Below are 17,699 nucleotides of genomic sequence, written 5' to 3'. Positions count from 1 at the left end.
AACAAATATTATTTCAAACCCACTGTTAAGCACATGACAATGCTGAAAAATGGCATACTGACACAAATTCCACGCCGACTTTGTTGGCAATACAGTTGGCAGACAAAATCATATCAATTCGATCCCTCCGTATCCATGAGTAAAAGGTGCACAGCGGTGTAATATAAGTGAGTGGAGATAGTGATGAAGATGACAACGCTGTTGATGGTCTCTCAAGCGTGTCAACATTACCTGTCTACGTTCCCATCTGAAACTTAGCCAACATTCATGAGAATGTCCAATTATCTAACAAACCATGGTGGGTGGAGGAAGATAATGGTAAGTGCGATGGATTTTTTATTGTTTCCTATGTCCAAGCACTACCGGAAAGCAGATATTTTCCCACATGCAAAGTGAAAAATCTAATTAATAGGTGAAAGAGAAATGAAGCTACTCATAAATAGCCTCTTAATTTGGAATGCCTTCAAAAATGGAAAACCTCATTTCCAATGGCTTGCCATTGTACAATGTGGAAAATGTGTCCAACTATTGGCTGATTAATGGGAATAGGAAGTTATAATAAAATTTTGATTATTGAATAAGCGTGTGAGTGTAATGCCATCGGCAGGAATGTCCTCATTACTGCAAACGTCGTTTTTAATGACTAAGATACACTCAAAAAGGTAGTATCTATAAATTAGCGTCTTCGTTGAAGCCTACGATTTCTAGGGGTAGACTATGGGAAAAATCGAATTACCTATGGGAAACTTCAAACTCTCAAAAGTCATACTATACAGTTTCACTAGCAGAAAATAAGATGAACTTAAGTTAAGGCCGAATCCGCCCTATTATAAAGGGACGCCCAAATTTATGGAGTTGTCTTTTCTTGTAAAATATGTGAATTTTTGCATGTTGTCCGGAATGTGACCTTTTTATGTACCTTTGTAAAAAAAAACTGCAGCTTAAAAGGGTTTCGAGTTCGAATTCATAGAGGAAAATTGAGGGAATTTGCAACACTGCCTTTTATCTGTTATCCTACTGTATTCAAAGCATATTAAATTGTTAAACATTGAATTATAGATCCATACAAATCTAATATAATTATTTACAGTAACTTATAAACTATTATCATTTTCTTATCTTGCTAATACATATCAGACAAGTCTGTTCTGGCAAACGCATTCGCAAAAATTTTGCACATTGGCGTGTTCTGGCCACCGTAATACTCGTATGCTTAAAGGATTTGTACCAATCAAGCATTTTCAAACACTCTCTATGTCAAGATTGATTTCACTCACGAAAGTAAAGAAACGTTTGGTAACCTATTTAGAACCTACTTTGTAATAACAAATGTTAGTTTTTAAAGGGTGATACGGTCAAAATTTGGTCAAGGGAAAACGCGTGTAAATCGGTGAAATCGTTTATTTAAAAAATCAAATTAAATTTCTTTTTCAAGTTCAATTAGTATAAAAATCAGGAAAAATATTCAGTTAGGCTTTCGCTTTTCCAAATCCGAATTGCCGGGCCTCACGCTTGACACCTGCCATCAGATTTTGTACAGCCACCTTGTCCACCTTCTTCGCCGCAGAAAGCCAGTTTGCCTTGAACTGCTGCTCGTCCTTAGCAGTTTTTGGTCTTCTTTAGGTTCCGCTTGACAATAGCCCAGTATTTCTCAATTGGGCGGAGCTCTGGCATGTTGGCGGCGTACCACTCCATGGCCTTTTTACCGTAATGGCAAGATGCCAAATCCGGCCAAAACAGTACGGAACAACCGTGTTTCTTCAGGAAAGGCAGCAGACGTTTATTCAGACACTCTTTCACGTAAATTTCTTGGTTGACGGTCCCGGAAGCTATGAAAATGCTGCTTTTCAAGCCACAGGTACAGATGGCTTGCAAAACCAGATATTTCTTTGCGAACTTTGACAGTTTTATGTGCTTGAAAATATCTGCTACCTTTCCCCTTCCTTTTGCCGTATAAAACTCCTGTCCCGGAAGCTGCTTGTAGTCGGCTTTGACGTAGGTTTCGTCGTCCATTACCACGCAGTCAAACTTCGTCAGCATCGTCGTGTACAGCCTCCGGGATCGCGCTTTGGCCGTCGTATTTTGTTTATCATCGCGATTTGGAGTCACTACCTTCTTGTAAGTCGATAGTCCGGCTCGTTTTTTGGCTCGATGCACGGTTGTAGACGATACACCCAGCTTTTTTGCGGCATCTCGGAGAGAGAGGTTGGGGTTTCGCTTGAAACTACCGGCAACTCTCTTTGTCGTCTCAGCGGCTTCCGGTTTTCGATTTCCCCCCGATCCAGACTTCCTGGCTGTCGACAAACGTTCCCCAAACACTTTAATTACATTTGTAACGGTTGATTTGGCAACTTTTAGCGATTTTGCCAGCTTTGCGTGCGAATAGCTCGGATTTTGGCGATGCGCGAGCAAAATTTTGATACGCTGCTCTTCTTGCTTGGACGGCATTTTGACAACTGAAGAGTCAATTCCAAAATCAAAATAGGAGCAACATTCTACACACACACACCTTCAAAATGAGGGGCGTTCAGGTTTTTTTAATGCAAAATTGAAAGAAATACGTCAAGTTTATATTGATCAAATTTTGACCGTATCATATTTATAAATGCCCGTGTAAAAATTTGAGGATCCACTCCTATCTAATAATATCAAATTGGATATCATTGGATTTGTTCAGATATTGGTGCTAGATCTGGTTGGATATAATTGCAGATCTCATCATATATAATATAATATAATAATATAAGATATGGTAGATATAATATCATATCTGACTATATATGGGGTTAAATACGGTCCAAAATATAATAAAAAAATCATGAACACGTTAAAAAGATTTTTGAAACATGTATAAAATTTTTTTCGAGAAATACACACAAAGTTACAGATGGAAAAATTACTTTTGTTTATTTAACGAACTTACATAATACATTTTAAAGTATTTGGCAGTTTACAAACATGTTTTTCGAGTTTCAGAACATGGTTGAGCTCCTTCACGTCAGATAGTTTTAACAATCTAAAGCAGTCAGTTTTGGAAATGGATATAATATGATCCGCGCCAGTTTTTAAATGTCTTATCGCATACTGATGGTTGACGTCAAAAATAGTAATAAAAATAAATTGTTGAAAATGCGCAAAGAAACAATTAATAGACCCAAATAGAATTTCGCCTTTTTTTATTAATTGTACTGTATAGATATTAGTTTTGGTATTTTGATATAAAAGGGATGTGTACACACAGAGAACAATTTGGTTAGAAATCGGTTCTGATAATAAAAATACTACATTTGGAATTATATATTAGGTGTGTCTATCTATTTTCTTTAATGCAATCATCTTTTCATGCTTACTATCATTTAGCAATCATTTCAATAGAATTTCGTTTGTGAAACAAAAAAAAAATGGAAAAAGCAACAAAATCTATATATTTTGAAGCGTTTGTTTCGAATTCTGTTGGCACATCCAACTTTAAATATATTTGGTAACTGCCATTTAGCAATCAGCACTGACATACAGTATTCACAACCGAATTCTATTTGACATATTTTTAAATATCACTTTTTCACAATTTTTGTTAATTAGTTGGTGCGCAAAGAAGATATATATATTTTTTTTTTTTCAATTAAACGTCACAAATGTCGATTTTTAAACCGCTACATAGGGGCATCCACAATGCTGTTCAAAGCATTCTTTTGATGATGACCGGCTGAAATTAAAGGACGTACGTAAAAGATACGTCACGATATAGGAGTGGATCATTTATGTTGGTTATATTATAGGGCATAAATAATCATACGTACCACAACCAAATCGGATTTAATGATATATCTCCAGGATGCTATGTGTACTTGGAATCTCACAGAGATGTCGTTGTGAATAAAGTGATAGGTTCTGGACCGTTTTTATAAATATGAGTGCGCCACAATTTAACTAATCCTATTTAATTTATTTTTAAACAATAATCCAATATGTCAACGTTGTACAACGGACCCAAATGGATACAAAGGGCCATGGGCCAGATCCGGCCGAACACTCTAAAGTTATTTATTTTTCATAATGCCGAACACACTATCGGGCACTCAGCTATAAGAAGAAGTTCATCACTTGTGGTTTCAAAATTGGCTTGCTTGTCCAAACGTGTCTGTAGGCACAGACCAAAATAACTTATATGCACAAACTAGTAATACGGGTCCATGTTTATGCATTTCAATATTTAAAAAAACGTCGACTTTCAGCTGAAGGTCATAATGGGGTGTGTATTAAATTTTGTGTGCCCAACCGCTAAAACATTTTAAGGACATTAATTGTTATGATACATTGTATTTAGCTATACATCTTTAATACAAATATTTGAATGTATTTAAACCAAATAAAAAAAAATAAAATAAAATTTAAATGAAATTAATTTTTTATTGGGGTTGGGTGACACAACCAAATGAGAGGAATAAAGATAAATTCCATCGTCTGATACAACCAACTCCATATATAGTATTACTTGGAGTTCCCATAATTCCATTGAGTCGACCGATTTTGTCGGGTGACACAACTGGCAACTGATAGTTGGTGCTACTGCCAAAAGGAGGTTGGCAATAAATTTGGTTATCACAACCAATATGTATTCTCTGTGTATATATTTTTATCTATTTGACACCTCCAGTAGTAAGAAAAAGTGTGGGTTTCATCAAAACACTCATTTAGTATTTGTCGTTCCCATGCGTTTGGGAACGACAAAGTAGATTACAAAATGAATTTTTATATTGAAATATACTCATATAAAAATTTCTGCTGTTAATAGGAAACACTGACTGCTGTCTTTTCGGTAAACAAAACAGTGCTGTTTTAGCAGTTTTTCTGCTAAAGTAGCAAATAACAAAATGTTAGTTTGGAATAACAGACATACTGCCCAAAAGTTAGTAAAATGTTTTGCAACTGAAATTATTTTTCATTTTAGCGGCAGAAATCGAATCTCTAAAAAGAGAATAACGTTATAACTTTTTTGGGAAATTGTATTATATCTTGGTGGAGAATGATCCAAAACAACAATTGAAAAAGTTTATTTTCTTTAAAATGAATTATTAAAGAAAAGTAAAAGGCAAAAATGGTAATTTTAGAGCGATAATGCGATAATACCGGCCTTAAAGGTAAAAATGAAATTAATTACAAAATACGATTAGTTATAAATGCATTTAAAATGGTGTTAAATGCTAGTAAAAAACTGTTCACGCCAAAATAAATGTACACAGAGCCAAAAATGTCACCTAAAAATAAGGAGGTTGACTTTTAAAAAAACTTGGAGACAAAGGAGAGCGACAGGGGACAAGATTGACGAAATATTTACTAGAAAATCTTCTCATTTTTATCTTAAATTTCATCTAAAATTCATTGAAAAGGAAATCGGCTAAATATAAGAAGAAAACTTCTCATTTGCTGTTTTTCCTTAAAAATATGTTTCTTACGTCTTAATATGAGCATAAAAAGTGCTAATCAGATGAAAAACTTCTTGTTTCTAACAGATTTTCACCTTCTTATTATTAAGATGCTAAACGTCTTATTTCTGTAAATGTCATCTTAATTTTATTGAAAAGGAGATCGACTAACAATAAGGGGAAAACTTCTTATTCGCTCTTCTTCTACTAAAATGCGTATACATACATCAAAATAACTGTAGTTTATTATCGCATCAGCCAATTTTCATTTTAAACTAGTAAGAAGAGAACAGTCGATCATTTAACTTTGAGCTGTGAAATGAAGTGTTTCGATTTGTGTTAGTTCCTCGTGGTTTTTGTGAATTTTGTGTTGTAAAATGTAAGTGAATTTTATCTAATTAATATACATAAAATAGAATTTTGGGCGTTAAAAAGTGAAATTGTAAAACATAATTACATAAGTGACAGTTACAGAAAGTTAATACAAATTTAAGCAAATGTGCATATACATATATACCAGCGCTGGCTTGTGACAAAGTTTCTGGGTAAGTGCAAGTGTTTTTTTGTCACGACCTGCGCCTTATGTATATATGCACGTAGCTGCTTTTGTTTCAGTAGACAGAGGCTAAGTAATTCTTGGAAGGAGTTGATGTTAAATAAATGTTAAAATTTCTTCACTATTAACAATTGTTGTGTACTAAATGAATGAATTTATATCATTTGGCATTTGTATATTTAAATAGCACTCCAAATTCCTTCGCCTTTGTGTTCTACGCTTAAGTTATAAATAACTTTTATTATAGAAATGCGATGTTTTTACAATTATAGAGTGTTAATTATGCAAATATAAAATTTTTTTCATTTTGTCGAAGTGTTTATATTCAAATTTTTCCACTTCGTTTTATAACTTTTTCAGTAACATCGATGTGTTGAACATTTTATAATGTGTGATGAACTTTCAGCCGATATTTTTATTTCTTCTCAATCAAGGAAGGATGAAATAGTGGAACTTTTTAAAACTTGGGGCTTGTTGAATGAAATAATATCAACTTTAATTGAGCGAGGAATTAATTCATATTTCGTGCTCGAGAAAACCAAAATTGAAGATGTTGAATGTTTTTCGATAAAGTGGATGAGAAATATTTCGGAGAGCCAAAAAAATATGGAAAACATAACCTTAATTTTTTATTGTCTTATGTAGTTATAATTAATGTATAAATATCATAAGTACATATTGTAACAATTGAATGAATTAATAAAAACAATAATTTAAAAAGAAAATAATAAGTAGAATTGCTTCTTATTTCTACTAGTAACCGTCTTAATTTTATTAAGTAGAATGCCTTCTAATTTCTACTAGTAACCGTCTTTATTTTATTAATAAGAATTGCTTCTAATTTCTAATAGTAACCGTCTTAATTTTATTAAGAAGAATTCCTTCATATTTCTACGAGGAATCATCTTAATTTTATTTAAAAGGTTTCCTTCTAATATCTACCAGTCACCTTCTTAATATTAATAAAGTTTCTTCTTATTTTTACGGGTTATCTACTAAATTTTATTAAAAAGGAATTCCCTCTAAAATTTAGACGGAGCTCTTCTTGGAGAAAAACTATAGAGAAATCTTTTAAACTTTGTTCTGATTTATAGGGTATTTTATGTGGTCTTTTGGCTCTGTGTATGTGTGTATTATAAAAATATTTATGTATATTTATACTCGACTCCACGTTCTTCTTTTGTTAGAGTTTTTGAATTCTTTCCAAAACTTCACACTTTTATACCAAAAATAGTTGTTTGTTATAAAATTGTTATTTTTGCAATAAAAAAAGTAATATTTTATCCAAAAGCTCAGTCCATTTCGTTTATATCAAGCATTGTTCTTTTCTGACTGTAAATCTTTAATAACCCACATTTCGAAGTTTCATTATAAAAATTTAATATAGTATAAATATAAATATGTAAATTAAAAAAAAAAAACAAAAAAATGGTGTTCGGTCGGAGCAGGGATTGAACCCACGACCCTGTGCATGCAAGGCAGACATGGTAACCACTGCTCCACGTGGCCAACAAACGTATGTTTCTGTTAAATAATGTTATGTTTGCATGGGCTCGTGGGCGCTGCAAACTATGCTATATAGATGTAACTTATAACGATAATTATCTACTGGTGACTATAACAGTTACGTAGGCCAGTGGATAGTGTGTTGGCTTACAAACTGTATGGTTCTCGGGTCGATTCTCCGTCCAGACGAAAGGTAAAATTTAAAAAATTTATAAAATGGAATAAGTTCTTCAACATTATTTGTATTACAGAAAAAGATGCCAAGAACTAAAAAATTTCGTGGAAGTGAAAATTATGTGAGGGAATGAGCACAATCCTCTTTGGGGAAAATTCTTCCAAGCATATAATATTTTTGGGCTCAAAATGCTTCCACACATATAATATGTTTACATAAAACAAACATATAAATGTCTCGGCAGTATCCAATAATATATATGCTTCCTGCAAAAAAGGGATTGGAACATATGTTGGAGAAGCGATTTTTTTTTTGTTTTTTTTTTTTTTTTTTTTTTTTAGGGTGTACTTACAATCGATTTTAAAGAAAAGGACCAACGCCAGGTTGGTCTCTCGGAAATTGTGACTTTCTTGACATACATTTCCGACGGTATAATACGTATGTCGCAAAAGTCGTAAACCTCTTGTAGAAACCCTCATTTCAAATAAAAGAAATTATGAACGTTTTTAAATTTAATTTTCTTTTGTTCCCCGATAAAAGGGATACAAAATATGTATTTATTGAAAACCCAATCTTCATAAAAAGTACGGAACATTTTCGTTGAAATTATGAAGAAGTTTCATTGTTGTTGTAAAATTTCCGTTCTCGACAAAAAAATTGTCTCTGACAGTGTATTTGAGTGTATTCCTTTATTAAATTTTTAGTGCATGTCTAAACAACTTCTCATTTGGATGGTAGGATGTTATGAATAAAAGTGAAGCAACCAAACAAAACATTATTAAAAAAACTAAAGGTATAAAGTAGTGATGACATTTTGCAAACTTGTTACTACAATCCATTGCCCTCTGGACAATAATTTTTTTCTAACCAAAAAAGGTACGAACATTTTTCATAAAAAGTACGAAACTGTTTCATAAAAAGTACGAAAATATTTCATAACAAGTACGAAACTGTTTCATTAAAAGTATGAAATTTTTTTGATCAAAATTACGAAATGTTTTAATACAATTATGAAGAACAAATTTCGTTACAAAACGAAATATTTCGTCCTTTTAATGAAAAGTTTCTTTGGTTGTAAAACAATTACAAATTCCGTACTTTTAACGAATTTTTTCGTTCTTTTTACGAAGAAAATTCTTTCGGTGTATAAACCCCATATAGACAACATTTCTGAAATTTGTCGTGCGTGAGTGTGATCCCTACTAAAAATATCGTGAGTGAGCAATATTTTTCCGTTCTGAGTATGGGTGAGCGTGAGTAAAACATTACACAAGTGCACGTCCTAGTATTTTAGGCACAGTGAGTCAAATATTAATATCTGATTTTCAGTTTTGTATCCGATTTATGTTATTTTCTTTTGTGTGTTTTTTGGTACATTATATAAAGGGTGATTCTTTTGAGGTTAGGATTTTCATGCATTAGTATTTGACAGATCACGTGGGATTTCAGACATGGTGTCAAAGAGAAAGATGCTCAGTATGCTTTGACATTTCATCATGAATAGACTTACTAACGAGCAACGCTTGCAAATCATTGAATTTTATTACCAAAATCAGTGGCAGAAAATCCGCTTTTTTATCGACAAATTTTGTTCAGCGATGAGGCTCATTTCTGGTTGAATGGCTACGTAAATAAGCAAAATTGCCGCATTTGGAGTGAAGAGCAACCAGAAGCCGTTCAAGAACTGCCCATGCATCCCGAAAAATGCACTGTTTGGTGTGGTTTGTACGCTGGTGGAATCATTGGACCGTATTTTTTCAAAGATGCTGTTGGACGCAACGTTACGGTGAATGGCGATCGCTATCGTTCGATGCTAACAAACTTTTTGTTGCCAAAAATGGAAGAACTGAACTTGGTTGACATGTGGTTTCAACAAGATGGCGCTACATGCCACACAGCTCGCGATTCTATGGCCATTTTGAGGGAAAACTTCGGAGAACAATTCATCTCAAGAAATGGACCGGTAAGTTGGCCACCAAGATCATGCGATTTGACGCCTTTAGACTATTTTTTGTTTGGCTACGTCAAGTCTAAAGTCTACAGAAATAAGCCAGCAACTATTCCAGCTTTGGAAGACAACATTTCCGAAGAAATTCGGGCTATTCCGGCCGAAATGCTCGAAAAAGTTGCCCAAAATTGGACTTTCCGAATGGACCACCTAAGACGCAGCCGCGGTCAACATTTAAATGAAATTATCTTCAAAAAGTAAATGTCATGCACCAATCTAACGTTTCAAATAAAGAACCGATGAGATTTTGCAAATTTTATGCGTTTTTTTTTTTAAAAAGTTATCAAGCTCTTAACAAATCACCCTTTACATTTCTCTTAAATTGCTTTAACTTCTTCTGCTGTGACAAAAGTGTTTGCATTCAAAAATCGCAATTTTACCAAATCTTTATTTTTCCTACATATGTAACCAAACCATGTTCATTATTTTACTGGGCTGCTGCACCAACTGAACCTATCTCGGTTTATGTCTTAGTTAAGACAAAGTTACCTCCTTAACCCTTAAATACGCACTGTATCTCTTAAGATACAACCATTAAAATTTTGGCCGAATTCTATGAAATCTAGTTTATTACATTTAAAACATAATAACGCTATTACTGAAATATGTTTTTCCGGAAACTTCTGAGTAATCTGCAGTCAAAATTGAAAATAATAAATAAAATCAAATTTGAAATCAATGTTGGTAAAAGTGTAGTGTAAAAATATCTATATTCTCTACTTAAATAAAATTGTTTATTTGCAAATAAAAACTTAATTTAATGCGCACTGTATTTTTTAAGATGCTACCACTACTTTTTTGTTTCAAAAAAACACAATATTTTTTTTAACCATTTATTTAATTTCATTTTCTTTTTGTAATACAAAACAAAAGGTCTAACTTTAAACTCAGATATAATTATATTTATGCAACACATGAAGTTTATCTGCATCAGCTACTTAATTCAAAAAATGTGGTATGCGATGTTTTTTACCATTTTGCATAACATTATACATTTTTTCGGAGGAGTCGATGATCTTGTCCATTTAAGAGTAGTCGTGGAGGCCATAATAATGCGAATAATCCGTTTTGTTATTAGCGCAAACATACAATCATTTATCTAAAAACCAAGCACCAATATAGCATCACTTATTGGAAACCCTTTATTTTTCCTACCAAAAGTCAGTTGATTATATTAAGGTTAATTACGTAATTCAATAAAAAATAACTCCATTATACTGGAATATACGCTAAGTTGATCGTCTTGTTTCTAGGAAAATGTCACCTTCTTAGGCACCTTACCTTGTCTTGTGACGATCCATCATTTTAATATAACCCGTAGCAAAGTGAGTGGATGGTAACACATTCCATTCACTAGAGAATCTTCAGAGCTGCAGTGGTCTCTTCATTACTACGGAACTTCCTGCGGGATTGACTCATACTACTTCATTCTTTATTAGACTAAAGTTTGGACCATGATGCCCATCAGTCTCTCTTATTCAACCAAACAACCACACGCTTTCAATTTCTCTAAAAATATGGTAAATTGTATCGATTAAACCAAATTGTTTTCAACTGGCCTTAACATTAAATTGTGTTATAAAAAGAGAAATTGAACGTCATTTCTTTTTTAAATGCCGTTGCTTTGGGGAAAAAATGAAAGTTTATTGTGGTTTATCCGGCTATTGTGACTCGAAGTTTTCTTCGAGTAATTTGAATTGAAAGTTTACTTGGTCCATGACCTTGATATATTTAGTTAACGACAACCAATGTAAAAAGTAGAGAAATGTGTATACATGGAATTTTATGTTCCAATTTTGACATACAAAATTATGTTGCACTTCAAATTGCTAAAATACCTACACACCAGGGACGTACCAGGGAATGGGAGGGGTCTGGACCCACAGAAAGTTTTTTGCAGCCCACTGAAAAATTTTTTGGCCATTCAAAGTCGAGCCTCGTCGAAACAGAAATCAATGCTACACAAATAATAAGTGTTTTGGATACAGGGTGTTTTGGTTTACTTGTGCTTTGGGTTTTATGGAATATGGATAAACTGAAATAAATTTTAATGGGTTTGTATGATATACACAGGAAGAAACAAGCTATTTGTCTTGATCATATTATTTGTTCACAAATTGGACATTGCTTTTGTCGATATAGAAAGACAATTTCTTTAAGTTTGCTTGATCTGGTTAAACATAAAAATTATGATGGTTTTGATACCCATCACCATAGAATTGTGTTGGTGTTGCTGAGCCTATAAAACTATCTCCGTCAGTTGAAATCACGCTACAGCCTTCAATAATGGTGCTATCGTCACCATTATTGAAGGCTGTACAGGCAGGTCGAAGATTGGTTATATCGGTTCCACATAAATCGACCCCGCAATTTGGGGTCTTGAGTTTCTAGAAACCGTAGTTTTTATTCGATTTGCATGAAGTTGGAAATCTAGAAATATTGTAGGACCAGTAATTACTGTGCCGATTATAATGAACCGATAGATCCATGGTTTGGAAAAAAAACCGGTTTGGACATGGTTGTCGCATCCATTTAATGCTTATCTAGAGCACGTAATTGTCTTTGTGAAAGGAATTTTTAGCCGAGAAAAATATTTGCTAACAGTAAGCATTTAAATGGTTCTCAAATGGCGCAAACATGTTCTATCATTTAAATGATAGAATTTGAGACCATTATATGGTCAGGAAAATCATGTACCTCACCACTCAATTTTTTTGACCTTTTTGCAGGGAAATGTTTTTTTTATAAGTTACGTATACACGGATGAAAAAGACTGTTTTTCATATGTTTGGCTATAAACATTATATGTTTGGAACACAAATTTTTAAACACAATATTTTTGAGTGCAAGCATATAATGTTCATAAACTAGCATAACATGTTTGGGACATATATGTTAATATGTTAGAACATATTATGTTTGGGACATAAAATGTTTGTAAATATAATATGCTTGGATGCAAACATATATTAATTTAGAAATAGTCTATAAACATATATGTGTTTAGTAGTTTGGAGCGCTATTTAACAGGGAGCGATATTGAATTAAGTTGGTGGTTGTTGCTTGTTATTACAAAATTTACATTTTATTTTTCCTTGGGCAATTGATCAGCTACTTCTTTGATCCTTACAAACTGTGTGGTCCGCTGTTCGAATCCCCGTCCGGCAAAAGGTAAAATTAAAATAAAAAAAATTGAATAATTTCTTCCACAATGTTTGTATTACAGGAAAAGGTGCTAAGAACTAAAAAATGTCTTGGAAGTGAGAAAGATGTGGGGGAATATACAATTGGGCAGAAACAAAATTTTGAGCATTCAGATCGAAAACCTATGTTGTTAGCACCTATATTACCTGTTTATTTTCATAATTCACTATGATTGTAAATATATAAATAAATAAATAAAATTTTGAGCACAATATTGTTTGGGAGAATTTTTTTAAGTATATAATATTTTTGGGTGCAAAATGCTTCCAAACATATTATATGTTCACAAAATAACATATTGTTTTTTGGAAGACAACATTATTGAATTTGGATGCAAAAATACAAAATGTGTGGAACTTAGACTACCCAAACTTATATTGTTTAGACCAATATGCTTTCAAACATATTATATATTGGTAGAGATCAAACATATAAATGTTTGGGCAATACCCAAAAATGTATATGCTTGAAGCAAAATATGTTTGGGAGTATATGTTACAGAAGCGATTTTTTGTGAGCGTGTAGATATGTCTAGAATCATTACATGGCCATAAAGACCATGTACATTTTTTGTGGCCATTTATTTTTTTAACTTTTTTTGCAGCGAAAAGAATTTTATAAAAACATTGAGTAGGTACACACAATTTTCATTTTGCGCGTCAGTCGTGTGTTGATTGTAGCTCAAAATGGATGGAGATTACGGAATTACTGTGTTTTGTTTTAATTTATTTATTCAGAAGTGGCACGTGGGTTTATGTGCACGCAGAGAAGAAACATGATTGCCACAATCGTATTGGAAGAGCAAAATAATATGATAGGAGCTATTTTTGCTGCGACCATGTAACATTTTCACCTGCAACCATGTTAGCTCAGTGAACATGGTTCTAAGAAAAATAAAATTGTCCTCATCTAAAATGTTATTATATTGATAAAAAGAATTTTGTTTGAATCAAAATAACAGGTTGGCTGATAAGTCCCCGGTCTAACAAAGAAAAGCACATTTTTTGTCAAAATTCGTTTTTATTATTCAACATAGTTCCCTTTAAGAGCGATACAACGATTATAACGACCTTCCAATTTTTTGATACCATTTTGGTAGTACTCCTTCGGTTTTGCCTCAAAATAGGCCTCAGTTTCTGCGAGCACCTCTTCATTGCAGCCAAATTTTTTCCCTGCGAGCATCCTTTTGAGGTCTGAGAACAAGAAAAAATCCCTGGGGGCCAGATCTGGAGAATACGGTGGGTGGGGAAGCAATTCGAAGCCCAATTCATGAATTTTTGCCATCGTTCTCAATGACTTGTGGCACGGTGCGTTGTCTTGGTGGAACAACACTTTTTTCTTCTTCATATGCGGCCGTTTTGCCGCGATTTCGATCTTCAAACGCTTCAATAACGCCATATAATAGTTACTGTTGATGGTTTTTCCCTTCTCAAGATAATCGATAAAAATTATTCCATGCGCATCCCAAAAAACAGAGGTCATCACTTTGCCAGCGGACTTTTGAGTCTTTCCACGCTTCGGAGACGGTTCACCGGTCGCTGTCCACTCAGCCGACTGTCGATTGGACTCAGGAGTGTAGTGATGGAGCCATGTTTCATCCATTGTCACATATCGACGGAAAAACTCGGGGTGTATTACGAGTTAACAGCTGCAAACACCGCTCAGAATCATTAACACGTTGTTGCACCCATTTTGCACAGAGCTTCCGCATATGCAAATATTGATGAATGATATGACCAACACGTTCCTTTGATATCTTTAAGGCCTCTGCTATCTCGATCAACTTCATTTTACGGTCATTCAAAATCATTTTGTGGATTTTTTTTGATGTTTTCGTCGGTAACCACCGGGCGTCCACTGCGTTCACCGTCCTCCGTGCTCATTTCACCACGCCTGAATTTTGCATACCAATCAATTATTGTTGATTTCCCTGGGGCAGAGTCCGGAAACTCATTATCAAGGCAAGTTTTTGCTTCCACCGTATTATTTCCCTTCAGAAAACAGTATTTTATCAAAACACGAAATTCCTTTCTTTCCATTTTTTCACAATAAGACGTTCTATCTCGCAAACTAATTGACTTACAGACGTCAAATTGTGACGCGAATCATTTGAAGGTTGGTACTATATAAAAATAATATGCATTTAATACTAGCGACGCCATTAATAATAACCTTAAATGTTTTGATCTTTATGAAAAAACTTTTTTCGTCGTCGAAAAAAGGACGTCACGTGAGAAAAGAAAACACAAAATTAACTTTATTTATTTGTTTTTATTTATTTATAAACTAATTCACTGTTTATTTGTATTTATAATGTCGTGCAAGCAAACATCACATATTTTTACACACTCTATTTTGGTTCAATTTCAACAATAAGTAATCATTCCATATTTACTTCGTGCCCATCAAATTTAAAAATACAGGCATAATGTAACTGCAAATAAAAATAAAGAGCAAAATGCAGAACAAAAACCAAGTAAATTTTTTTCAATTACACTTTCCTTTTTTGTGTTCACATAAAACCACATGCCACTTCTGAATAAATAAATTAACACAAGATACAGTAATTCCGTATACTCCGTTCATTCGAAGCAACAATCAACACGCGACTGACGCCAGTGTTGCCAGTATTGGGGATTTTCCCCCAAATCGGGGATATTTTTTCGTGGATGGGGACAAAATTTTTGAGTTGGGGACTTGGGGATTTGGTGGGGAATTTCCACAAATTTGGGGATTTTTTTGGGGAATTTTCGAAATCTGTTCAGTATAATTATCACAGTAAGAACTATGGTTTATATGAAATTCTTTACTTCTGCATGCTTAAAAAAGGCTTAAAGATGTACAGAGAATCTCAAAAATTTAAAAAAATCCTCCTCTTTATTCCACGGAATTTATTTGGGTGGCGCAAGAGCTTCTTAACAATTTGCACTTTTTCCAAAGAATTGTTTTACTATTGTGAAATTATTTCGTAAGAACTCATCTGCGTACATCACTGATTTTGAAAAAATATCCCATATCCCGTACATATAGAGTAGAGTTCATATCGGGACAGCAACGCATTTTGATCGATGTCAATTTTATTTCTTGTCTATATGTTAACCGAACTCCCAATTTTATTTCTGGAGCATTTAGAAGAGGATTTGCATAAGATGACTCTTCATACCAATAATTAACTCTGATGGGGGCTGGTATCGGATGATATTTTGAGCACCCGTCTCCTGGTTTTGTGTTTTGAAATCTTCATCTTTTTGTAACTCGCAAACTGGTATAACGAAAATTGCATATTTCTATTTTAATTAATTTTTTTTTTTTTATTATTTTTTACGAATTTTCTACAGCAAAGTCTATTCGTTTACTTTTTTTTTCAAAAAACTTGCCAAAAATTTCTTGGGGATTTTTATGGGGAATTTTAAATTAAATTGGGGATTTTTGGAGATAAAAGCGATCCATTTTGGGGACAAGAGTCCGGAAAATACTGCCAACACTGACTGACGCGCAAAATGAAAATCGTGTGTACCTACTCAATGTTTTTATAAAATACTTTTCGCTGCAAAAAAGTTAAAAAACTAAATGGTCACGAAAAAATATACATGGTCTTTATGGCCATGTAATGGTTGTAGACATGTCTATTCCTAACCTATAAAAATACTTTTTTCTCTGCAAAAAAGTAAAAAAATTGAATGGCCATGTACATGATTTTCCCGACCATGTAATGGTCTCTAATTCTATCATTTAAAAAATAGAACAAAACATTGTGGGTTGTGACCATGTTCTTTTTACTGGAAGAAAAACATTTTTGACGAATACCATAACATTTTAGATCGTGATCGCAAAATGAGAATTTTGCATATGATCATTGTCTTTTGATTTTGCATTGAATCAAAAGACAATGATCATATGCAAAATTCTCATTTTGCGAGTCAGTCGAATGGGCAAATAATTAATGTACACCAAAAAAATTATTCTTTCCCCCACAACGAAATTTTAGGCAAACAAATATCGTTTCCCATTTGCTTTTCCCTTACAGCGAAAAGTTGTTTGGAAGAAAAGTATATGCTTTTATAAAGACTAACTCAATTTTCTGGATAATTGTGTCTTCCCTCAGATCTTTCTCACTTCCAAGAGGTTTATTTAGTTCTTAACACCTTTCTCAATGTGGATTATTCGTTGTTATACATTTTTGTAAATTTTACTTTCGCCGGGAAAAATACACTATCCACTGGGCTACGTATCTGTTGTTGTAATCAATGGACAATTATCGCTAGAGCCCATACCATAAAGGTATAAAACAGTGCTTGATATAAACGAAATGAAATATAATTTTGGAATACAAAGTGTTTTGTATTGCAAAAATAAAAATTTTGTAACAATTTTTTTTTGCAAGTAAAGATTTAAACTTTTTGAAAGAATTAAAAACAACTGCAAGAAAATAACAACGTTTGCCATTCCCTTTTTCCAAACGTTTTTTTTTTTTTTTGAAAGCCATGTGTTGTCAATTCCGCATTACTAATTTGCGCATCCAATGCTAATCTACAGAATAAACACATACACGAAAAATGCTTTGCATTACCAGTAGTAAAAGTGCACGCACAGAAAAAAAATGTTTGCGCATGGTTGCCGCATCCACGTAACGCTTATCTAGAGTAGGTAATTGTCGCGAAAACAATGTATTTTGTCTTTGTAAAAATAATTTTCGAGCGGAGAAAAATATATGTTGGTAATAACTATTTAAATGGTTCTGTTCTCAAATGCCGCAAACATGTTCTATTATTTAAATGATAGAATTTGAGACCATTACATGGTCTGGAAAATCATGTACCTGAC

The 17,699-nt window shown here is 33.3% G+C and overlaps 2 protein-coding genes and 1 long non-coding RNA gene across 4 annotated transcripts in view; 2 read left to right on the top strand and 1 right to left on the bottom strand.

The window, feature by feature from the left end:
• qin (tudor domain-containing protein qin) overlaps positions 1-17,699 on the bottom strand; it is a 663,334-nt gene that overhangs the window by 448,831 nt on the left and 196,804 nt on the right. The window lies entirely within an intron of this gene.
• The window catches only part of LOC142221450 (uncharacterized), a 231,159-nt gene that overhangs the window by 28,431 nt on the left and 185,029 nt on the right, over positions 1-17,699 (top strand). The window lies entirely within an intron of this gene.
• On the top strand, positions 5,730-6,713 carry LOC142221458 (uncharacterized). Its single transcript, XR_012718044.1, has 2 exons — positions 5,730-5,805; positions 6,343-6,713. It is a non-coding gene; the product is annotated as an uncharacterized LOC142221458 (long non-coding RNA).

Source organism: Haematobia irritans, chromosome 1 (assembly GCF_050003625.1).
Source record: "Haematobia irritans isolate KBUSLIRL chromosome 1, ASM5000362v1, whole genome shotgun sequence".
NCBI classification, from domain to species: Eukaryota; Metazoa; Arthropoda; class Insecta; order Diptera; family Muscidae; genus Haematobia; species Haematobia irritans.
The sequence above is the reverse complement of the archived record's forward strand: the minus strand, read 5'-3'. Positions and strand labels throughout refer to the sequence as shown.